At 42.7% G+C, this 18867-nt stretch overlaps 1 protein-coding gene across 1 annotated transcript in view; it reads left to right on the top strand.

Moving 5' to 3' along the window:
* Positions 1-5235: 5235 nt before the first annotated feature.
* WDR72 (WD repeat domain 72) overlaps positions 5236-18867 on the top strand; it is a 417276-nt gene continuing 403644 nt past the window's right edge. Inside the window, exon 1 of the mRNA XM_063926109.1 lies at positions 5236-5415. The gene's annotated coding sequence lies outside the window, so the exon portion shown is untranslated. The remainder of the gene's footprint in view (positions 5416-18867) is intronic.

Genomic DNA, 18867 nt, shown 5'->3' with positions numbered 1-18867 from the left:
TAATTAGTATGTCACATAAATGGATAAAGCAAATACATAGAGTAAACTACATACATCTGCCTCTATATACTGAGATAGCCTGTATATAATGATATACACATTGGTGAGTGCACTACCATACAGAAATAAAAATATGCTATATAATAAGGACTATGATGCAATATAAAATAGTGCATCTAATTTGCATAAATGAGTCAGATATCACTATACCAGTAACTATATAACTATATTAATAATGACAGAAAGACAATACTATACTGTACCAAAGTACTGGCAAAAAAAAATATATACAGGTTGAGTATCCCATATCCAAATAATCCGAAATACGGAATATTCTGAAATACGGATTTTTTTGAGTGAGACCGAAATAGTGAAACCTTTGTTTTCTGATGGCTCAATGTACACATACTTTGTTTAATACACAAAAGAAGTAAAAAATAATTGTATTAAATGACCTTCAGGCTGTGTATATAAGGTGTATATGAAACATAAATGAATTGTGTGAATGTACACAAACTTCGTTTAATGCACAAAGTTATTAAAAATATTGGCTAAAATTACCTTCAGGCTGTGTGTATAAGGTGTACATGAAACATAAATATATTCTGTGCTTAGACTTAGGTCCCATCGCCATGATATCTCATCATGGTATGCAGTTATTCCAAAATACGGAAAAATACGATATCCAAAATACTTCCGGTCCCAAGCATTTAGGATAAGGGATACTCAACCTGTATATACATCGTACGATAGACAAAATTCTATCAACATTCTATCTGACTCTTATATGTACAGGTTGAGTATCCCTTATCCAAAATGGTTGGGACCAGAGGTATTTTGGATATCAGATTTTTCCGTATTTTGGAATAATTGCATACTATAATGAGATATCATCATGATGGGACCTAAGTCTAAGCACAGAATGCATTTATGTTACATATACACCTTATACACACAGCCTGAAGTCAATTTTAGCCAATATTTTTTATAACTTTGTGCATTAAACAAAGTGTGTGTACATTCACACAATTTATTTATGTTTCATATTTACCTTATACACGCAGCCTGAAGGTCATTTAATACAATATTTTTAATAACTTTGTGTATTAAACAAAGTTTGTGTACATTGAGCCATCAAAAAACAAAGGTTTCACTATCTCACTCTCACTCAAAAAATTCCGTATTTCAGAATATTCTGTATTTCGGAATATTTGGATATGGGATACTCAACCTGTATAACCAACTGAAGCATATTAAAAATAAGGGCATGAGGTAAATGCAGGAATACCAAAACTATTTTACAAAAAATTGGATAACCCTAAGTGATCATTGAGACCCTTGGTGCAAGAGTACCCAGTCTGTAGATCCACTTACTCTCACACTGGAGTAGACTCAATGCTCGATCACCCCCTCAGATGGAAGGGGGAATGTGGTCTATCATACGATATCGCACAGCTGATAGCGGGTGTGGAGCCTGACTAAAGTGCCTCGCCACAGGCTGCTCACTAGAGCCAGTATGTAGGGCTGCCCTGATGGCAGACCTGTGGGCTGTCATACGTTCCTTAAAGGTACGTTCAGTTTTGCCAATATATGACAGCCCACATGGGCATAGGATCTGATAGACCATAAATCTCGAATTACATGTCAATGTATGCCTAATGGTGTAACGGTGACCTGACAATGGATGGAAAAAACTATCACCGGGTATCATAAAACTACACGTTGGCATGTACATTTGAGATATCCTTTCTTCTGTCTTAAAAAGTTTCCCCTCTGTACTGTACTATCTGTGGTGATGTTAGTCTTAACCAAAAAATCCCTAATACTGCGTCCCCTCCTATAGCTGGCTAGCAATTTAGTATCCTTCATTTTCAAGTCACTATCACTAGTGACCATAGGCCATAAGCGTTTAGAGGTTCTGCTGATGGAGGCACTGGATGTATGATATTGTGTCACCCATGGTAAAATATTACCTGGTTCCCTAGGCTTCCTGTTATGTAATAATTGCTGTATATCCTGCGTTAAAGCCTTATTCATAGTAGCTGCTAATTGATCGCTACTATAACCACGTTAGACAAACTTGTCAAACATGATTAGCATTTGTTGTTGTGCTACTGCCGGATCTGTATTAATGCACTTGATTCTTAAAAATTGAGATTAGGGAAGGCCCCTTTTAAGGGCCACAGGGTGTGAACTTTGCAAATGCAGCAGACTATTGCGGTCAGTGGACTTGCTATATAAACTGGTACATATCTGCCATTCCCTAAGTGTAATCTGAACATCAAGGAAATTAACGGACTCTTGGCTGATGTTATAAGTAAATTTAACGGGATGTCCTGTCTGAGTATGGGTCTCAATAGTTGATACAAATAATTCCCTACTGCCCTGCCACAAAATCAATAAGTCGTCAATGAATCTGGAATAAAACACTATGTGCTCACGAATCTGACTATTGGAAAAAAATACCTGCTGTTCAACATCAAACATAAATATGTTAGCATACGATGGGGCCACACTGGACCCAATCGCACAGCCAACACACTGTAAATAAAATTGATTATTAAACAGAATTGTTTTTTGTTGAGAATCATATCCAATAATTCCAGAATCAAAACTGGATTTGGTCCACTGTATTTGGGATGGCTGGTGATGTAATCCTGGACTGCCTTTAAACCCATATCATGGGGTATTGCAGTATATAATGAAACTACATCAACACTACATTACCAGATGTCATCAGTGGCAATAGTAATCTCCTGAAGTTGCCTAAGGAGCATAGTAGTCTCCAGCAAATATCTCGGATTGTCCTGTATACAAGGCTGCAGCAGGCTGTCCAGATATATAGCAACTGGTTGAAATAGTGACTTGGTGGCTGCAATTATAGGGCAACCTGGGGACTTGAGTAATGTTTTATGCACTTTGGGAGTTGTATAAAGCATCGGGGTAACCGGATGAGCTGGGATTAAAGCATACATCAAGTTACTAGGTATAATGTTGTCGCGCACAACCTGTTGTAGAACATGTGTTAATGCCTGTTTATATATAGGCGTAGGATCCTGTGGCAATGCGCGATACGTGATTACATCTCTAAGTTGTTGCTGTATTTCTGCTATGTAATCACATTTATCCTGGATAACCAGGGCTCCCCCTTTGTCAGCAGGTTGAAACACCAGTGATGTATTATCAGCCAATTTCTGTAATGCAAGTTGTTGAGCCTTGGTAAAGTTGGATCTAGTACAAGTAGGTTTTTGTACATCCTCTGTGGTCTGTAGATCAAGTAGCCTCATGAAGGTTTTAACCGTAGCGTTAAATGACTGAGGCTCAAATGTAGACTTAGGTTGCACTTTAGATAACGCTGTAGGAAGCCTATAATTGTCCTCAGTGTTACTGCCGGGTGCTGTAGATTTAGCAAAGTATTCCCTCAATTTGAGTTGTCGCTGCAACCGGTATTTATCGACCTACCATTGAAATGGGTCAATTTGTGTGGTGGGTACATACGAGAGACCCTTCTCAAGGATTTTAGATATGTCTATGACAGGCATTTTGTCTACTGGTTGTCCTGCCTCAATATGCCACGTGGCGGGAGATGCCTGGTGCGAGTGAGTTGCCATGTCCCGTAAAACTCTTATCATGTGACTAGGACACACCAGGAGACTTTGCTGATTAAAAACCCTTTTACACCTCTATCCCGGGTTCAGCCCGGGTCACTGAACATGGGTTTCAAGCCGTGTCACAGCAGCTTGAAACCCCATCTATGCCGCAGGCTGGACCCAGTTTATTGCCAGGGCTTCCCTCTGCCAGTGCTTGGAGATTACTTCATCTCCAAGCACCAGAGAGCAGCTGGCTCTCCATACAATGTAAATGGGGCTGGGGTTGGATGACCCGGGTCACCCGTTTACACTGCCTCCTTACATGGTCCAACTCTGCTTGCTACACAGGTTATTTGGGGAGTGTAAAGGGGGTATTATTTGATTTGCAACACTTTGATATCTGTGTGCATCTAAGTCTGTATATGAAGCACAATGGAACTTAACATGGAAAAAACATGCTGCTTTTGCATAGTAGCACTTCGTATACAGATTCAGGGACTCGGTCGCACACAGAAGTACAATTGTTGCATATCAAATTAGTCAGCACAGCCTCCTGATGTGTCCTAGCCACATTGCATTGTGATATTATTACAGGGCCAGTTCTACACCTTGTGGGGCCCAGTGCGAAAGTTTCCACTGGCGCCCCCCCCCCCGCGCAAAACAATTAGTGCGCACCGGAGGCGTGTGTCAAAAAATAGGGGTGTGGCTTCATAGGGGAGGGGAGGGGCCACAGTTATGCCCCAAGTAGTTGTGCCCCTCAGTTGATTTGCCCCCAGTAGATTTGCCGCCTGTAGCTGTGCCCCCTGTAGCTATGCCCCCAGTAGTTATGCCCCCTGTTGCTTTGCCCCCAGTAGTTGTGCCCTTTGTTGCTTTGCCCCAGTAGTTGTGCCCTCTGTTGCTGTGCCCCTTGTTGCTTTGCCCCCAGTAGATTTGCCCCAGTAGTTGTGCCCCCTTTTGCTTTACTCCCGAAAGTTGTGCCCCCTGTTGCTTTGCCCCCAATAGTTGTGCCATCTGCTGCTGTGCCCCCTGTTGTGCCCTCTGCTGCTGTGCCCCCAATAGTTGTGCCCTCTGCTGCTGTGCCTCCTGTTGCTGTGCCCCCAATAGTTGTGCCCTCTGCTGCTGTGCCCCCTGTTGTGCCCTCTGCTGCTGTGCCCCCAATAGTTGTGCCCTCTGCTGCTGTGCCTCCTGTTGCTATGCCCTCAGTCAAACACATACAAAAATAAATAAAAAATTCTTACCACTGCCCCGCTTCCGACCGCTGCTGCTGCTCTGTCTGGCCGCCGCGGCTCCTCTCTATGGGAGAGACGTCATGACGTCTCTCCCATAGCAGCGCCTCACAGACACTAGAGGTCAATACTGACCTATAGTGTCTGTCGCTGGAGCCGGCTGCAGCGGACGCCCACACAGCTCACGGCATCTGCTGCAGCCGGGGGAGCGGGGTGCGGGCAGGCAGCGGTGCCTGCGGGGTGACTGCGGCTGCGCCCCCATGCCGCAGCGCCCCGGGCGCAGGCATTGCTTGCCCGCACCAAGAACCGCTCCTGTATTATTACAGTGGCGGCTCCAGAGGTGGGGCTGCAGCACAGTCCAAAGTTCAAACAGGGGAGCCACACCAACTGCCAGTGAGTCAGTTTGGGATGACAGTTGGTGGTAGTAGGTGTGGCTCCCCTGTTTGAACTATACTACTGCCCCACCTCTGTAGCCTTCATTGATTGTGGCAACAATGCATTTTCAGCAAAAAAAGATACAAAAACACGCCTGACGCTAGCAGAGTTGCACTGGACCTGGCGCGCCAAGAGGGGCTGTACAGCGCGACTGCAGCAATGATGTATGAGGACACATGTAGCATTAATAGGCTTTGTTTATAAATGAAAAGTTCAGAACAGTTTATTCTGGAAATAAAGTGTGGAGCATTTATTATTAGACTGTAGAAGTAAAAGGGTTAAAGCTGGCACATATTTATGCCTGAGCAGTCAGACCTGGCTCTGTTAGACACGTCATGATTAGCTCCAATGCATTAGTCACAATTATGCCTCTGGCCCTGTTTGACTTTGTAAAGACAAATCTTACTTTTTTTTTTTTTAACAATAGCGTGATAGAAACAGTTGGTACATCTCATGCACTTTATTATGCTGTTCTGCAGTTATTCCAGTCAGCTTTTATATATATTGTAAATATAATAATTCTGTAATGAAGCAGATCTAAACTAGAGACATCACATTTCAAGAAATTGTTGCATTACTTCATCTTTGTGTCATGGATGATACAAACTGGACTTTAAAGAAGTATGTGAGTAACAGCACTGATCTTTCTACTTCAGTATCTTTTGAGAAATGTTTACATGTGTGAATCAGTATATTAATTTATTGGTATAATTTATAAACTGGTGACCTGTGAAATGCAGTTTAAAATTGTTTATTTGTGGTGTTACCTGCTTTTCTGTAGCCTGCTTTCCCCTATGATGTCATTGCTGTTTAGCACTATAATATGGGGCGTCAAAGATCATTGAAAGGCGAATGACAACTACAGATATAAGCTTATAAAAGAAAACTGAAACTAAATTAGTTTTTCTGAGTTTATTATTTGTTTGCTGTTTATGCTAGTAACAGTTTGTGTTTTACTATGTTTGTATACCTTGTACATATACAGTAGGCTTGATTTACACAGGTTCTGGGCCCATTAAAATCAGGGGAAATGCAGACTTGAATTTAGCCGGCCACAGAACCTGTGTAAATCATAGGTGTCCCGAATTAAATGGATGTTATGGCAAGCCTATGTACAGTGTATATGATTTACAGTGTGGGTAGGTTTACTAATGTATTTGTATCCAAGAAGAAACTGGTTTGCCTTCACAATGATTGAGTGATATTGTACCTGTATTTTTTACACCTGGCGTTTTATTTCTATTGGTAAGGTACTGATCTCTGCGCTCTGGATGATCAGCTGACTGGACCATTCATTGTAGAAAACATATTCACTCTTCTTTCCCATCTCTCTTTCCTTCCTCCTGTGTCCACATACATCTATCCTCAAATCGTGCCAAATAGCCCCGTTTGGCACATCACAGATAATCATCTAAGCCGCACCATGTGTACCACTGTGTAGTTTTGCACTGAATTTGCATCTTATTCGCATCTCTAATGCAATAAAAATATGCTGTACAAGTATCCTTGACCCTGCCACTGGTAAAGCATTTAGCAGCTGCATGTACTCCCTTACTCCCTGGGCACTAACCTAGGGAAAAAGACATAATAATGCAGACCGGTGTCAAAGTCAGAAAAATGTCTTAGTGCACACTGCCATATTTGCACCGCACACTGGTCCGTGCTGCGCATGCGTACGCTCTCCCGTGGAAGCGCATACCCGCAATAGCGTGCACTCGCACGCGCAGTATGCGCATTTACGGTAGAGTTTATGTGATCGTAGCGTGCGACTCATTCGTTACAGATGTTCACAATTAATGTAGTTTATAGATCATGGTCCCTTTGATAGATTCTGTAAGTTTGGTTAAAGTACAATGTCCCAGAGCTGAGGAATCCCTCCTTATATCGTACGAAGGGTCTAACAGGAATTATACAGCAGTGTTTGGTACCCATCGGAAGAGTATTTAATTAGCAATATTCCGGTGTTGGTTTGGAGCGTATTAATCGCTCGTGCGAATAGTTATGGACATAAGAAGTTTATGTCCATTTCTATTATTTACACATACTCAGGTATGCGGCGGGAAACCCAGTTTCCCACCCACCTGAGCTGTTGGAAATCGTCACAGCCCACCTGTATGAATCACCCTATGACCTTTTGTTATGATACAGGGCCGAATTCCTTCGGCCAATGGACAATGGGATTGTAGGACCAGGAGATTGCATTGTGTGTGGGGCATAAATAGGCAGGCCGACCACATCCAGCTCTCACTCTCTCATCAACGGTTATCTGCTGATAATCGGGAGCTGGATATCGAGGCGCAGGCGATCATACCCTTTGTGCGTAAGTTCTCTCCGTAATCATTGTCTTTCTGTGAGCCAATTTCTCTCTCTCTATTCTCTCTTTTCTCTCATATCTCCCCTAGACTAAACTTTATAGTATTGTATTGTATTGTGTTAAACCAGGATAGCATTGTAGTTTATCCCTTAGTTAGGTGTTTGGTTAGGAAGTCTTTGTTATATTGTAGTGTATCATTTGTACTGTGTTACTCTTTTACAAGTAGACTAGATATAATACAGATAATAGGCTTTGGAACCCTAAACCAGTATCTGTGTATTTACTATAGTGTTAAGTGTTCACTTGAGCGTCGGTGACGCACAAGCAGCTTTGTAGATAGTCAGGTTACACAAGGTTGCACTTACACCCTGTACTCACATTAAGGTATTCTGTGTGTTTCATCGGTATAAGGTTTAATATCAAGGTATAGTGTTGTGAGCGTCTGCACCGCTGGTGACCTCCTCGTGGTCTCTAGCGTATGCTACGTTACAGCGAATCTTTCCCCTAGACATAACCAATAACGTGTCCTGTGATCACTAGGCCGTGAGCGAACGTGACGCTTGAGCGTCTCGCTTACCGCTGAGCGATCGTTACGCAAATAGCGTACCATTACGGTACTTCTTGAGCAAACAGCGTACAGTGTTCTTAGCTTCATAAAGGGTTGTTTATACGACAAGGAATTTAGCATTGTCAATTGCGGGCTCGTCCGGTCCTTTTCACATCTGCACTAGGTAGATCAGCAGACATTATCCCCCAGCAAAAGGGTGGGAGGTTGTCTCGCAGTTGCTGACGGGATAAGCGTCTGCTTCGCTTAGGTAAAGAGTGCTGAAGGAATCCGGTAACCGGAAGTAAGAACAAAACGCTTGTGTCTTTTAAAACTGTTTATTTTTCTTTTGTCTTGCGTACGTACGCATATATCTGCATTTCTGTTTCATTTTCGTATATCACTATTCCTGTTTGCCAAATTTTATAGTTGATAGAAAGTGCTAAAAGGAGATTTGCTGTTATTTAATAAGTAGAGGTAATAGTTAAAGTATAGAACAAACACACGGTTTGTCTGAGATACAAGGCAGTCAGTGTGGATTGCGGTAGATGATCAGGGATCATCTACATTGATAAATAAATATATTGTGTTACGGTGGATCCTTTGCATTGCGTACACGTGTCGCTAACAAAGACTAGCGTACGCAATCCAAAAGGCAGACGCACGCAGCGTACACTACGCAACGTAGCGTCTGGTTACGCCCACGTAGCTCAAGTCACGAAAAGTTGAATTAGCGCAAAGCGATAATTAGCGCAAAGCGATAATTAGCGCAAAAGCGATAAGTAACGCACAGCGGTAGATAACGCGACGCGGTAAATAACGCAAATCTATTTTTTGGAAAATCTGAAAATTTAGTTTAACAGATCCTGCTCCTAATTGGTAACACTCTTGGCCTGAAGACAATTTCTGCGCAGAAATAGATATAGAAACAAAAGTGTACATGTGTTGAGTGAGTGTGTTTTGTATACAAAAGTTTATATAACTTTAAGGTGGAACCAGAAGGAAAGTCGGGTACTCGTTAAGGAACATACGTGTAAGTGACATATACGGTGGCCAGGGAGGCATCTCTGGTTAAATAATATTTGAGCATTAGAGTATAGCGGACCATAAGGTAAGGGTAACAGACCAGGAGGTCATAAGGAACAGACCAGGAGGTCATAAGGTAAAAAGGTCCGCTATAAAAGTCCAGTGGCACAACGCCTGGGGTGTTGGTGCAGAACCCATATAGGCCATACAAGCTCTGGTTGAAGGAATCGCAGCCGGAAACATCGATTCCATTGATCTTTCAGTACATGACAAGTAGTGCTCGTATACTGAACGATTGGACCGCACGTTATTGTGTGCAGTAGTTAGTAATCTGACCTAATACCATTAGAGTAAAGTGGTCACAAACGCTATCTGTACATTCTGACGTGATTTGTGTAATTTTTTATTTTTGGAAGGGAAGTTCGCTGGTCACTCAGGAACTATCTAACAACCCCAACTTTACTGGAAAGAGTAAGTGTCCTGCGGGTAACCCTCATATGTTCCAGTAAACTAAAGGTTCACAGGGGCCCTGGGTTGGGTACCACAGCTCTGGTTTACAGTGATTGCGGCATAGGCCAACGTGGGCGAGAAGTAAGTGGGGTACTTGATAAACCACCACCGCCGGCCTGCCCAAGGACATCTTGGTTTGTTTGTAAGGGTGCGCTGAAAGCCTTGATATTCAAGGAGGAATAAGCAACGCCTGCAGATTATGGGGGCCATTTGTTCAGGTAGGGGGCGATCAACCCAGGTTCAGGTTGATTCAGAGAACCGATCCATCGGGTCGGCACGATATGTGATGTGTAAGAAATATGGAAATCACGCTGAAGTTTTTTGTAATGAATGGTTTAAAAGATGAATTAAAAACAAGGGTACAGACCACCAACCCAAACTGGAGAGATATCTCGGTGACTGCACTAAGAGAGGCCGTCATCAATCAGGATCAGAATATCACCAGATACAGAGGGTCACAAAGAGATAAGTTAATGGCAGCAAAAATACAGGCCCAAACCACAAGACCACCCCAACAAAAGCCCCACACCCCTGCGAGAAATCCAGATATGGTAGTCTGTTACCATTGTCATAGAAAGGGACACATTGCAAGAGATTGTAGATCACGAGAAAGACCACACCATAATCATAAAAACCAAGGAACCAGGGAAGCACAGGGGAAACGATTGATGATGATGAGCATCCGAGCGTTTGAGGAGGCATCAAATCAGCCAAGACCCCATTTCACTGACACTTGGAGGAAGCCCAGGATTTGTTACCATTGTAGGAGAGAAGGGCATTATGCCCACAACTGCAACAGCCCACATAAAGTTAGACCCCCTAGACCAAGAAATGAGCAAAATTACAACACACACCATTATAATCAAGAATCACATAGGCAGGAAAGGTGATTGTTAGGAATGGAGGCAAGCCTGAGGTAACGGTTAATGAAGTGGGAGGTCATTCACTGAAGACACGGGAATGACCAGGTTAAACGTTGTAAATGTATTTGTGAAAAATGTTTTTCCCTTTTCTCACTCTCTATCCCCATCTCTGATGATTATTGGTAAGAATTCAAACATTGCATATTCGCCTGGTCCTTGCAGAAGTCTACCAAACCCCAGCATGACCTATCCGCCACTATGTATTCTGGCCAGATACAGACAAGTGGAGTAATGCAAGTGCTGGTGGGGAGGGACTGCTCAAGGAAACCATTAGACACGTAGATATGACAGCCTAATAAGTCTGACAATGTTTTTCTAATGCTAACAATGTTTTCTTAATGTTGACAATGTTTAAAAATGTTTTGTTTCTCTTTTCTCATTGGTGGTTATTGTCGAGTTATGTAATGTATATATGCACATGAATTGTTCTCTATCTCTTTTGTTTTTTTGTTGTCTCTCTCTTCCCACTCATGTTTCCATGGTTTAAAGATGGTATGTCATCCCTCAGTTGGACCAATGGTAATGCCAGATTTTTTCTCCTTACAGAAAGATCGCCGGTTAGGAAGGAATATTGCATCACCAGAATGTTCGTTTGGAAGACTGAGAGACAGCACCTTTGAGAGGACAGCAGAACAAGAAGAACAACAAGACGAGAGAACTTATTATCGTAACAAGTTCTCTCCCCCTCAAACTGATTTTCTTATACCCCCTTTACAAATTTCTTCTTTTCTCCTCCTGTAAGATGGACTTGCCCCAAGAGACTGTGACATGGATTTTCCCGCTAACCATGATGTTGACCAGAGCAGTCTGTTTCGGTGAGAGTACCAGTGAGGTCGAGAAAGGATCCAGAAAGGTCCTGATGACTGAGACGGAGGTGTAAATTTCCAATAGCAACCCAATCACCAAGCAAAGGCGAGTACCGGGCACGATCTAACAACCATGTTATTTGTAAACAACTGTGAAGGAATGTTAGTTCAAAAAGAAAGTTGTATCTGTAGGCTCTGTAACAAAGTAATGCCAATCCAGTTTTAATATCCATATGGACCGGCATCCATTGAGTGACTATCACTCCTTAGTGGGTAATGTGTTAAATAAGACCGATTGTTGGGTATGCTCTCAAGTACCTCAGGGACACAGCAAATCAGGGCTAGTACCATTTCCTTTAACGTTAGGGGAGGTACTTGAGCTAAGTGGTGGGAGACCGGTGGACCGGAGGTTTAACATCTCCAGCCCTCCTAGTTTGAAGCTCCACCAATACCATGTGGATAGGTCCCTCTTATGTTTTAACATCTCCAATCCCAGAAAACCGGGAAATTGGGAAGTGTCATGGAGCAACCTTACCATGACCTTTTCACACAGAGCAGATAGAATGCCTACAGATACAGAGCTCGTACGCCACATAGCCAGTAGAGGAAAATCTTTCCGGTATCGATATACCTTAGGAAATAGGATTACTAAAGTTGGAGAGGTATCACCAGGATACTGTGCACATATCGTACAAACTGATACGTGCATTAGGCAGATGGAAGAATTAGGGTCAGGAGATTTCACCTGGAAGGTTTGTAACATGGTCATGTCCTTCTCCGTCCCTTATGTTCTCCCCGATGATGCATATTTCATATGCGGGAGAAGGGCGTACAAGTGGCTTGCCCCAAACTCTGAAGGATTGTGTTATATTGGAAAAGTATTGCCTGAAGTGATGACTGTTACACATGACAAAATGAAGGACATACACCGTGGTGCCCAAGCTCCTTATACTCACACTCATTACGAGCACCGAGTTAAAAGACAACTGTCAGAAAGGTTAGAGCATCCGGCCTCTGATCTTATCCATGAATCCACCGGGATTCAGGTTCTGGTAGCGTTAGATTTCACTCGTACCGCTCGAGGAGTGATGAATTATAGATACATTTCCGCACTCGCCAATTTGTTAGATAATATCACTGAAATGTATGATGACACGTTTAGATACACTGGAAGAGAACTTCAAGCTTACAAAACAGAACTAGTTCAGCATAGGATGGTTCTTAATTATCTTACAGCAGTAACAGGCGGATATTGTGTTACATTGGCAACACAGTACGGCATAAAGTGTTGCACGTATATCACAAATAGCACCGAGGATCCGGTAGAGGTCATAGACCAAAAGATGGACGATATTCTGCAATTAAAGTGGGAATTTCGTCGAAAACACAATCTCACCCTTGCTGCTGTAGGTAATGAGCTGACTGGTTGGGTGTCATGGTTGAACCCGCGAAATTGGTTCTCCGGTTTGGGAGAGTGGGCTCAAGGAGTCATAATGGATGTTGGAAAGTTTCTACTGTGTATTTTGGGTGTCGTTATATCTATTGGATTGATATTTAGATGCGGGCAGGCTTTGATGAGGTGCAAGCAAAGTACGAAAGTGATGAGCTTAAGGAGTGAGGAAACTGTAATTAACCTGGATTTGATTTATGACCCAATGCTAGAAACCATGACGTAATGATGTAATGAGTATACGGTCCGTCTTTCACCCATTTCTATGTTTTCCTCCGAGGTACAAAGACCCACGTAGACGAAGGATTTGATGAGCCAAGGGGCCGACAACGGAAAGATGGAAAGAAGAAGAGCAGTCGACCTGATATACAAGATTTTGATGGACAATGCCATGGGTACCCCAGTTTCCCTAGGAACTTTAAAATCACGATAGCCCAACATTTTTTGTAAATCCATGGACGTTGTTTGCTTTACTCACGATTTATGAGCAAAAGCACAAAGAAGAAGACTCCAATCAACCGACACCAATCAAGACCCCAATCGACGAACGTACATTAACCTGACATAGAATATCATTGCATTTTTCGTAAGTGTTCTTTATCTTCATCTCTGCAACCCTCAGGTAATAACACACATAGTCGATAGGGAATACAGGCACAGATAGCAGCAACCACATACCCCCCCAATTCATGTATCATCAACTAAAATGTGCATCCCCATTGTGTTACAACCACAGCCGAAATGAGCTCGGTAGAGTTTGACAGCCCATCCACAGACCTGTACCACAGGATAAGAAGGAATTCAAATGTATACTTCGCAATACCTCGAAGCTTGATTTACCACACGTACGGCACGATGATACATGACCCTCCAAACATGGACTCATACACACATGCTCCTACTCTCTCACTAGGTCATACCCTTTTCACACCTACTCCTCTCTTCTTCCTTACCCCACCATGGAAATCAATTAACCCCTGACTTACATTTTTCTCCTTAAATATTTTGTGGCAGTTATTATTGACTGCCAAAGGGTGGACTGTCAAAGTCAGAAAAATGTCTTAGTGCACACTGCCATATTTGCACCGCACACTGGTCCGTGCTGCGCATGCGTACGCTCTCCCGTGGAAGCGCATACCCGCAATAGCGTGCACTCGCACGCGCAGTATGCGCATTTACGGTAGAGTTTATGTGATCGTAGCGTGCGACTCATTCGTTACAGATGTTCACAATTAATGTAGTTTATAGATCATGGTCCCTTTGATAGATTCTGTAAGTTTGGTTAAAGTACAATGTCCCAGAGCTGAGGAATCCCTCCTTATATCGTACGAAGGGTCTAACAGGAATTATACAGCAGTGTTTGGTACCCATCGGAAGAGTATTTAATTAGCAATATTCCGGTGTTGGTTTGGAGCGTATTAATCGCTCGTGCGAATAGTTATGGACATAAGAAGTTTATGTCCATTTCTATTATTTACACATACTCAGGTATGCGGCGGGAAACCCAGTTTCCCACCCACCTGAGCTGTTGGAAATCGTCACAGCCCACCTGTATGAATCACCCTATGACCTTTTGTTATGATACAGGGCCGAATTCCTTCGGCCAATGGACAATGGGATTGTAGGACCAGGAGATTGCATTGTGTGTGGGGCATAAATAGGCAGGCCGACCACATCCAGCTCTCACTCTCTCATCAACGGTTATCTGCTGATAATCGGGAGCTGGATATCGAGGCGCAGGCGATCATACCCTTTGTGCGTAAGTTCTCTCCGTAATCATTGTCTTTCTGTGAGCCAATTTCTCTCTCTCTATTCTCTCTTTTCTCTCATATCTCCCCTAGACTAAACTTTATAGTATTGTATTGTATTGTGTTAAACCAGGATAGCATTGTAGTTTATCCCTTAGTTAGGTGTTTGGTTAGGAAGTCTTTGTTATATTGTAGTGTATCATTTGTACTGTGTTACTCTTTTACAAGTAGACTAGATATAATACAGATAATAGGCTTTGGAACCCTAAACCAGTATCTGTGTATTTACTATAGTGTTAAGTGTTCACTTGAGCGTCGGTGACGCACAAGCAGCTTTGTAGATAGTCAGGTTACACAAGGTTGCACTTACACCCTGTACTCACATTAAGGTATTCTGTGTGTTTCATCGGTATAAGGTTTAATATCAAGGTATAGTGTTGTGAGCGTCTGCACCGCTGGTGACCTCCTCGTGGTCTCTAGCGTATGCTACGTTACAGCGAATCTTTCCCCTAGACATAACCAATAACGTGTCCTGTGATCACTAGGCCGTGAGCGAACGTGACGCTTGAGCGTCTCGCTTACCGCTGAGCGATCGTTACGCAAATAGCGTACCATTACGGTACTTCTTGAGCAAACAGCGTACAGTGTTCTTAGCTTCATAAAGGGTTGTTTATACGACAAGGAATTTAGCATTGTCACCGGTATGAGTAAGTTGCGTGATGCATCCTGCCACATAATATTGTCCTTTATCTGCAACCTTATTCCAACTCTATTAGACAAAAAATACTAATCCTATATGCCCAGTACACAGGGCCGGTGCAAGGTCTCTCCGCACCCTGGGCAAAGCTTCAGCCTAGCACCCCATAACCAGAGCTAGATTAAGGCTATGGGGGGCCCGGAGCACTTCAGACAGCGGGGCCCCTAATAAAGAGGCAGACAGATGAGCTATATAAAAAATATATATATTTATAGCTATAAGTATATATGTGTATACTGTATGTAGGTTCCCAGTAGAAAGGAAGAGTCAGCTCTCTGCAGACTTTTAAATTAGTGTAAATCTGTATTAATAGTTACGGACGTGGGTTTTTCCTTCAGGGTACAGATGTAATCTAATTTAAAAGCCTGTAGAGTTCCGCTTATTGCTTATATTAAGCTAGGAGGACGCCCTGCACAATTATATATATATATATATATATATATGCCACCTGCTTGTCACACTAAGTGCCCAGGTGCCCTCCAACCCTCCAAGGTGATCTCCCACCAGATACATAGCACAAGAACGGGCGGCACTCACGGGACTGTCAATGGCGGAAATCAATGGACACAATACAGGTGTGACTCCCGTGTCCATTAATTTCCGTCATTGACAGTCCCGTGAGTACTACCCATTCTTGTGCTATATATATATATATATATATATATATATATATATATATAAAATATATATATATATATATATAAAATATATATACATATATATACACATACATACATATACACACATCTATGTATACATATATTGTATATACATACACTAGAGATGAGCGGGTTCGGTTTCTTTGAATCCGAACCCGCACGAACTTCACTTTTTTTTTCACGGGTCCGAGCGACTCGGATCTTCCCGCCTTGCTCGGTTAACCCGAGCGCGCCCGAACGTCATCATGACGCTGTCGGATTCTCGCGAGACTCGGATTCTATATAAGGAGCCGCGCGTCGCCGCCATTTTCACACGTGCATTGAGATTGATAGGGAGAGGACGTGGCTGGCGTCCTCTCCATTTAGATTAGATTTAGAAGAGAGAGAGAGAGAGAGATTGCTGTGATACTGTAGATTAGAAGAGAGTGCAGAGTGCAGACAGAGTTTAGTGACTGACGACCACAGTGACCAGTGACCACCAGAGACAGTGCAGTTGTTTGTTTTATTTAATATATCCGTTCTCTGCCTGAAAAAAACGATACACAGTCACACAGTGACTCAGTCTGTGTGCACTGCTCAGCCCAGTGTGCTGCACATCAATGTATTGTATATAAAGCTTATAATTGTGGGGGAGACTGGGGAGCACTGCAGGTTGTTATAGCAGGAGCCAGGAGTACATGATAAATAATATTATATTAAAATTAAACAGTGCACACTTTTGCTGCAGGAGTGCCACTGCCAGTGTGACTAGTGGTGACCAGTGCCTGACCACCAGTATATTAGTAGTATTGTATACTATCTCTTTATCAACCAGTCTATATTAGCAGCAGACACAGTACAGTGCGGTAGTTCACGGCTGTGGCTACCTCTGTGTCGGCACTCGGCAGGCAGTCCGTCCATCCATAATTGTATTATATACCACCTAACCGTGGTTTTTTTTTTTCTTTCTTTATACCGTCGTCATAGTCATACTAGTTGTTACGAGTATACTACTATCTCTTTATCAACCAGTGTACAGTGCGGTAGTTCACGGCTGTGGCTACCTCTGTGTCGGAACTCGGCAGGCAGTCCGTCCATCCATAATTGTATTATAATATATACCACCTAACCGTGGTTTTTTTTTCGTTCTTTATACCGTCGTCATACTAGTTGTTACGAGTATACTACTATCTCTTTATCAACCAGTGTACAGTGCGGTAGTTCACGGCTGTGGCTACCTCTGTGTCGGAACTCGGCAGGCAGTCCGTCCATCCATAATTGTATTATAATATATACCACCTAACCGTGGTTTTTTTTTCGTTCTTTATACCGTCGTCATACTAGTTGTTACGAGTATACTACTATCTCTTTATCAACCAGTGTACAGTGCGGTAGTTCACGGCTGTGGCTACCTCTGTGTCGGCACTCGGCAGGCAGTCCGTCCAACCATAATTGTATTATATACCACCTAACCGTGGTTTTTTTTTCATTCTTTATACCGTCGTCATACTAGTTGTTACGAGTATACTACTATCTCTTTATCAACCAGTGTACAGTGCGGTAGTTCACGGCTGTGGCTACCTCTGTGTCGGCACTCGGCAGGCAGTCCGTCCAACCATAATTGTATTATATACCACCTAACCGTGGTTTTTTTTTCATTCTTTATACCGTCGTCATACTAGTTGTTACGAGTATACTACTATCTCTTTATCAACCAGTGTACAGTGCGGTAGTTCACGGCTGTGGCTACCTCTGTGTCGGCACTCGGCAGCCCGTCCATAATTGTATATACCAGTGACCTAACCGTGGTTTTTTTTTCTTTCTTTATACATACATACTAGTTACGAGTATACTATCTCTTTATCAACCAGTCTATATATTAGCAGCAGACACAGTACAGTGCGGTAGTTCACGGCTGTGGCTACCTCTGTGTCGGCACTCCGCAGCCCGTCCATAATTGTATATACCAGTGACCTAACCGTGGTTTTTTTTTCTTTCTTTATACATACATACTAGTTACGAGTATACTATCTCTTTATCAACCAGTCTATATATTAGCAGCAGACACAGTACAGTGCGGTAGTTCACGGCTGTGGCTACCTCTGTGTCGGCACTCGGCAGCCCGTCCATAATTGTATATACCAGTGACCTAACCGTGGTTTTTTTTTCTTTCTTTATACATACATACTAGTTACGAGTATACTATCTCTTTATCAACCAGTCTATATATTAGCAGCAGACACAGTACAGTGCGGTAGTTCACGGCTGTGGCTACCTCTGTGTCGGCACTCGGCAGCCCGTCCATAATTGTATATACCAGTGACCTAACCGTGTTTTTTTTTTCTTTCTTTATACATACATACTAGTTACGAGTATACTATCTCTTTATCAACCAGTCTATATATTAGCAGCAGACAAAGTACAGTGCGGTAGTTCACGGCTGTGGCTACCTCTGTGTCGGCACTCGGCAGCCCGTCCATAATTGTATATACCAGTGACCTAACCGTGGTTTTTTTTTCTTTCTTTATACATACATACTAGTTACGAGTATACTATCTCTTTATCAACCAGTCTATATATTAGCAGCAGACACAGTACAGTGCGGTAGTTCACGGCTGTGGCTACCTCTGTGTCGGCACTCGGCAGCCCGTCCATAATTGTATATACCAGTGACCTAACCGTGGTTTTTTTTTCTTTCTTTATACATACATACTAGTTACGAGTATACTATCTCTTTATCAACCAGTCTATATATTAGCAGCAGACACAGTACAGTGCGGTAGTTCACGGCTGTGGCTACCTCTGTGTCGGCACTCGGCAGCCCGTCCATAATTGTATATACCACCTAACCGTGGTTTTTTTTTCTTTCTTTATACATACATACTAGTTACGAGTATACT

The sequence above is a fragment of the Pseudophryne corroboree genome, chromosome 6, assembly GCF_028390025.1.
Source record: "Pseudophryne corroboree isolate aPseCor3 chromosome 6, aPseCor3.hap2, whole genome shotgun sequence".
Classification (NCBI taxonomy): Eukaryota; Metazoa; Chordata; class Amphibia; order Anura; family Myobatrachidae; genus Pseudophryne; species Pseudophryne corroboree.
This window is presented reverse-complemented; position numbering and strand designations above follow the sequence as displayed.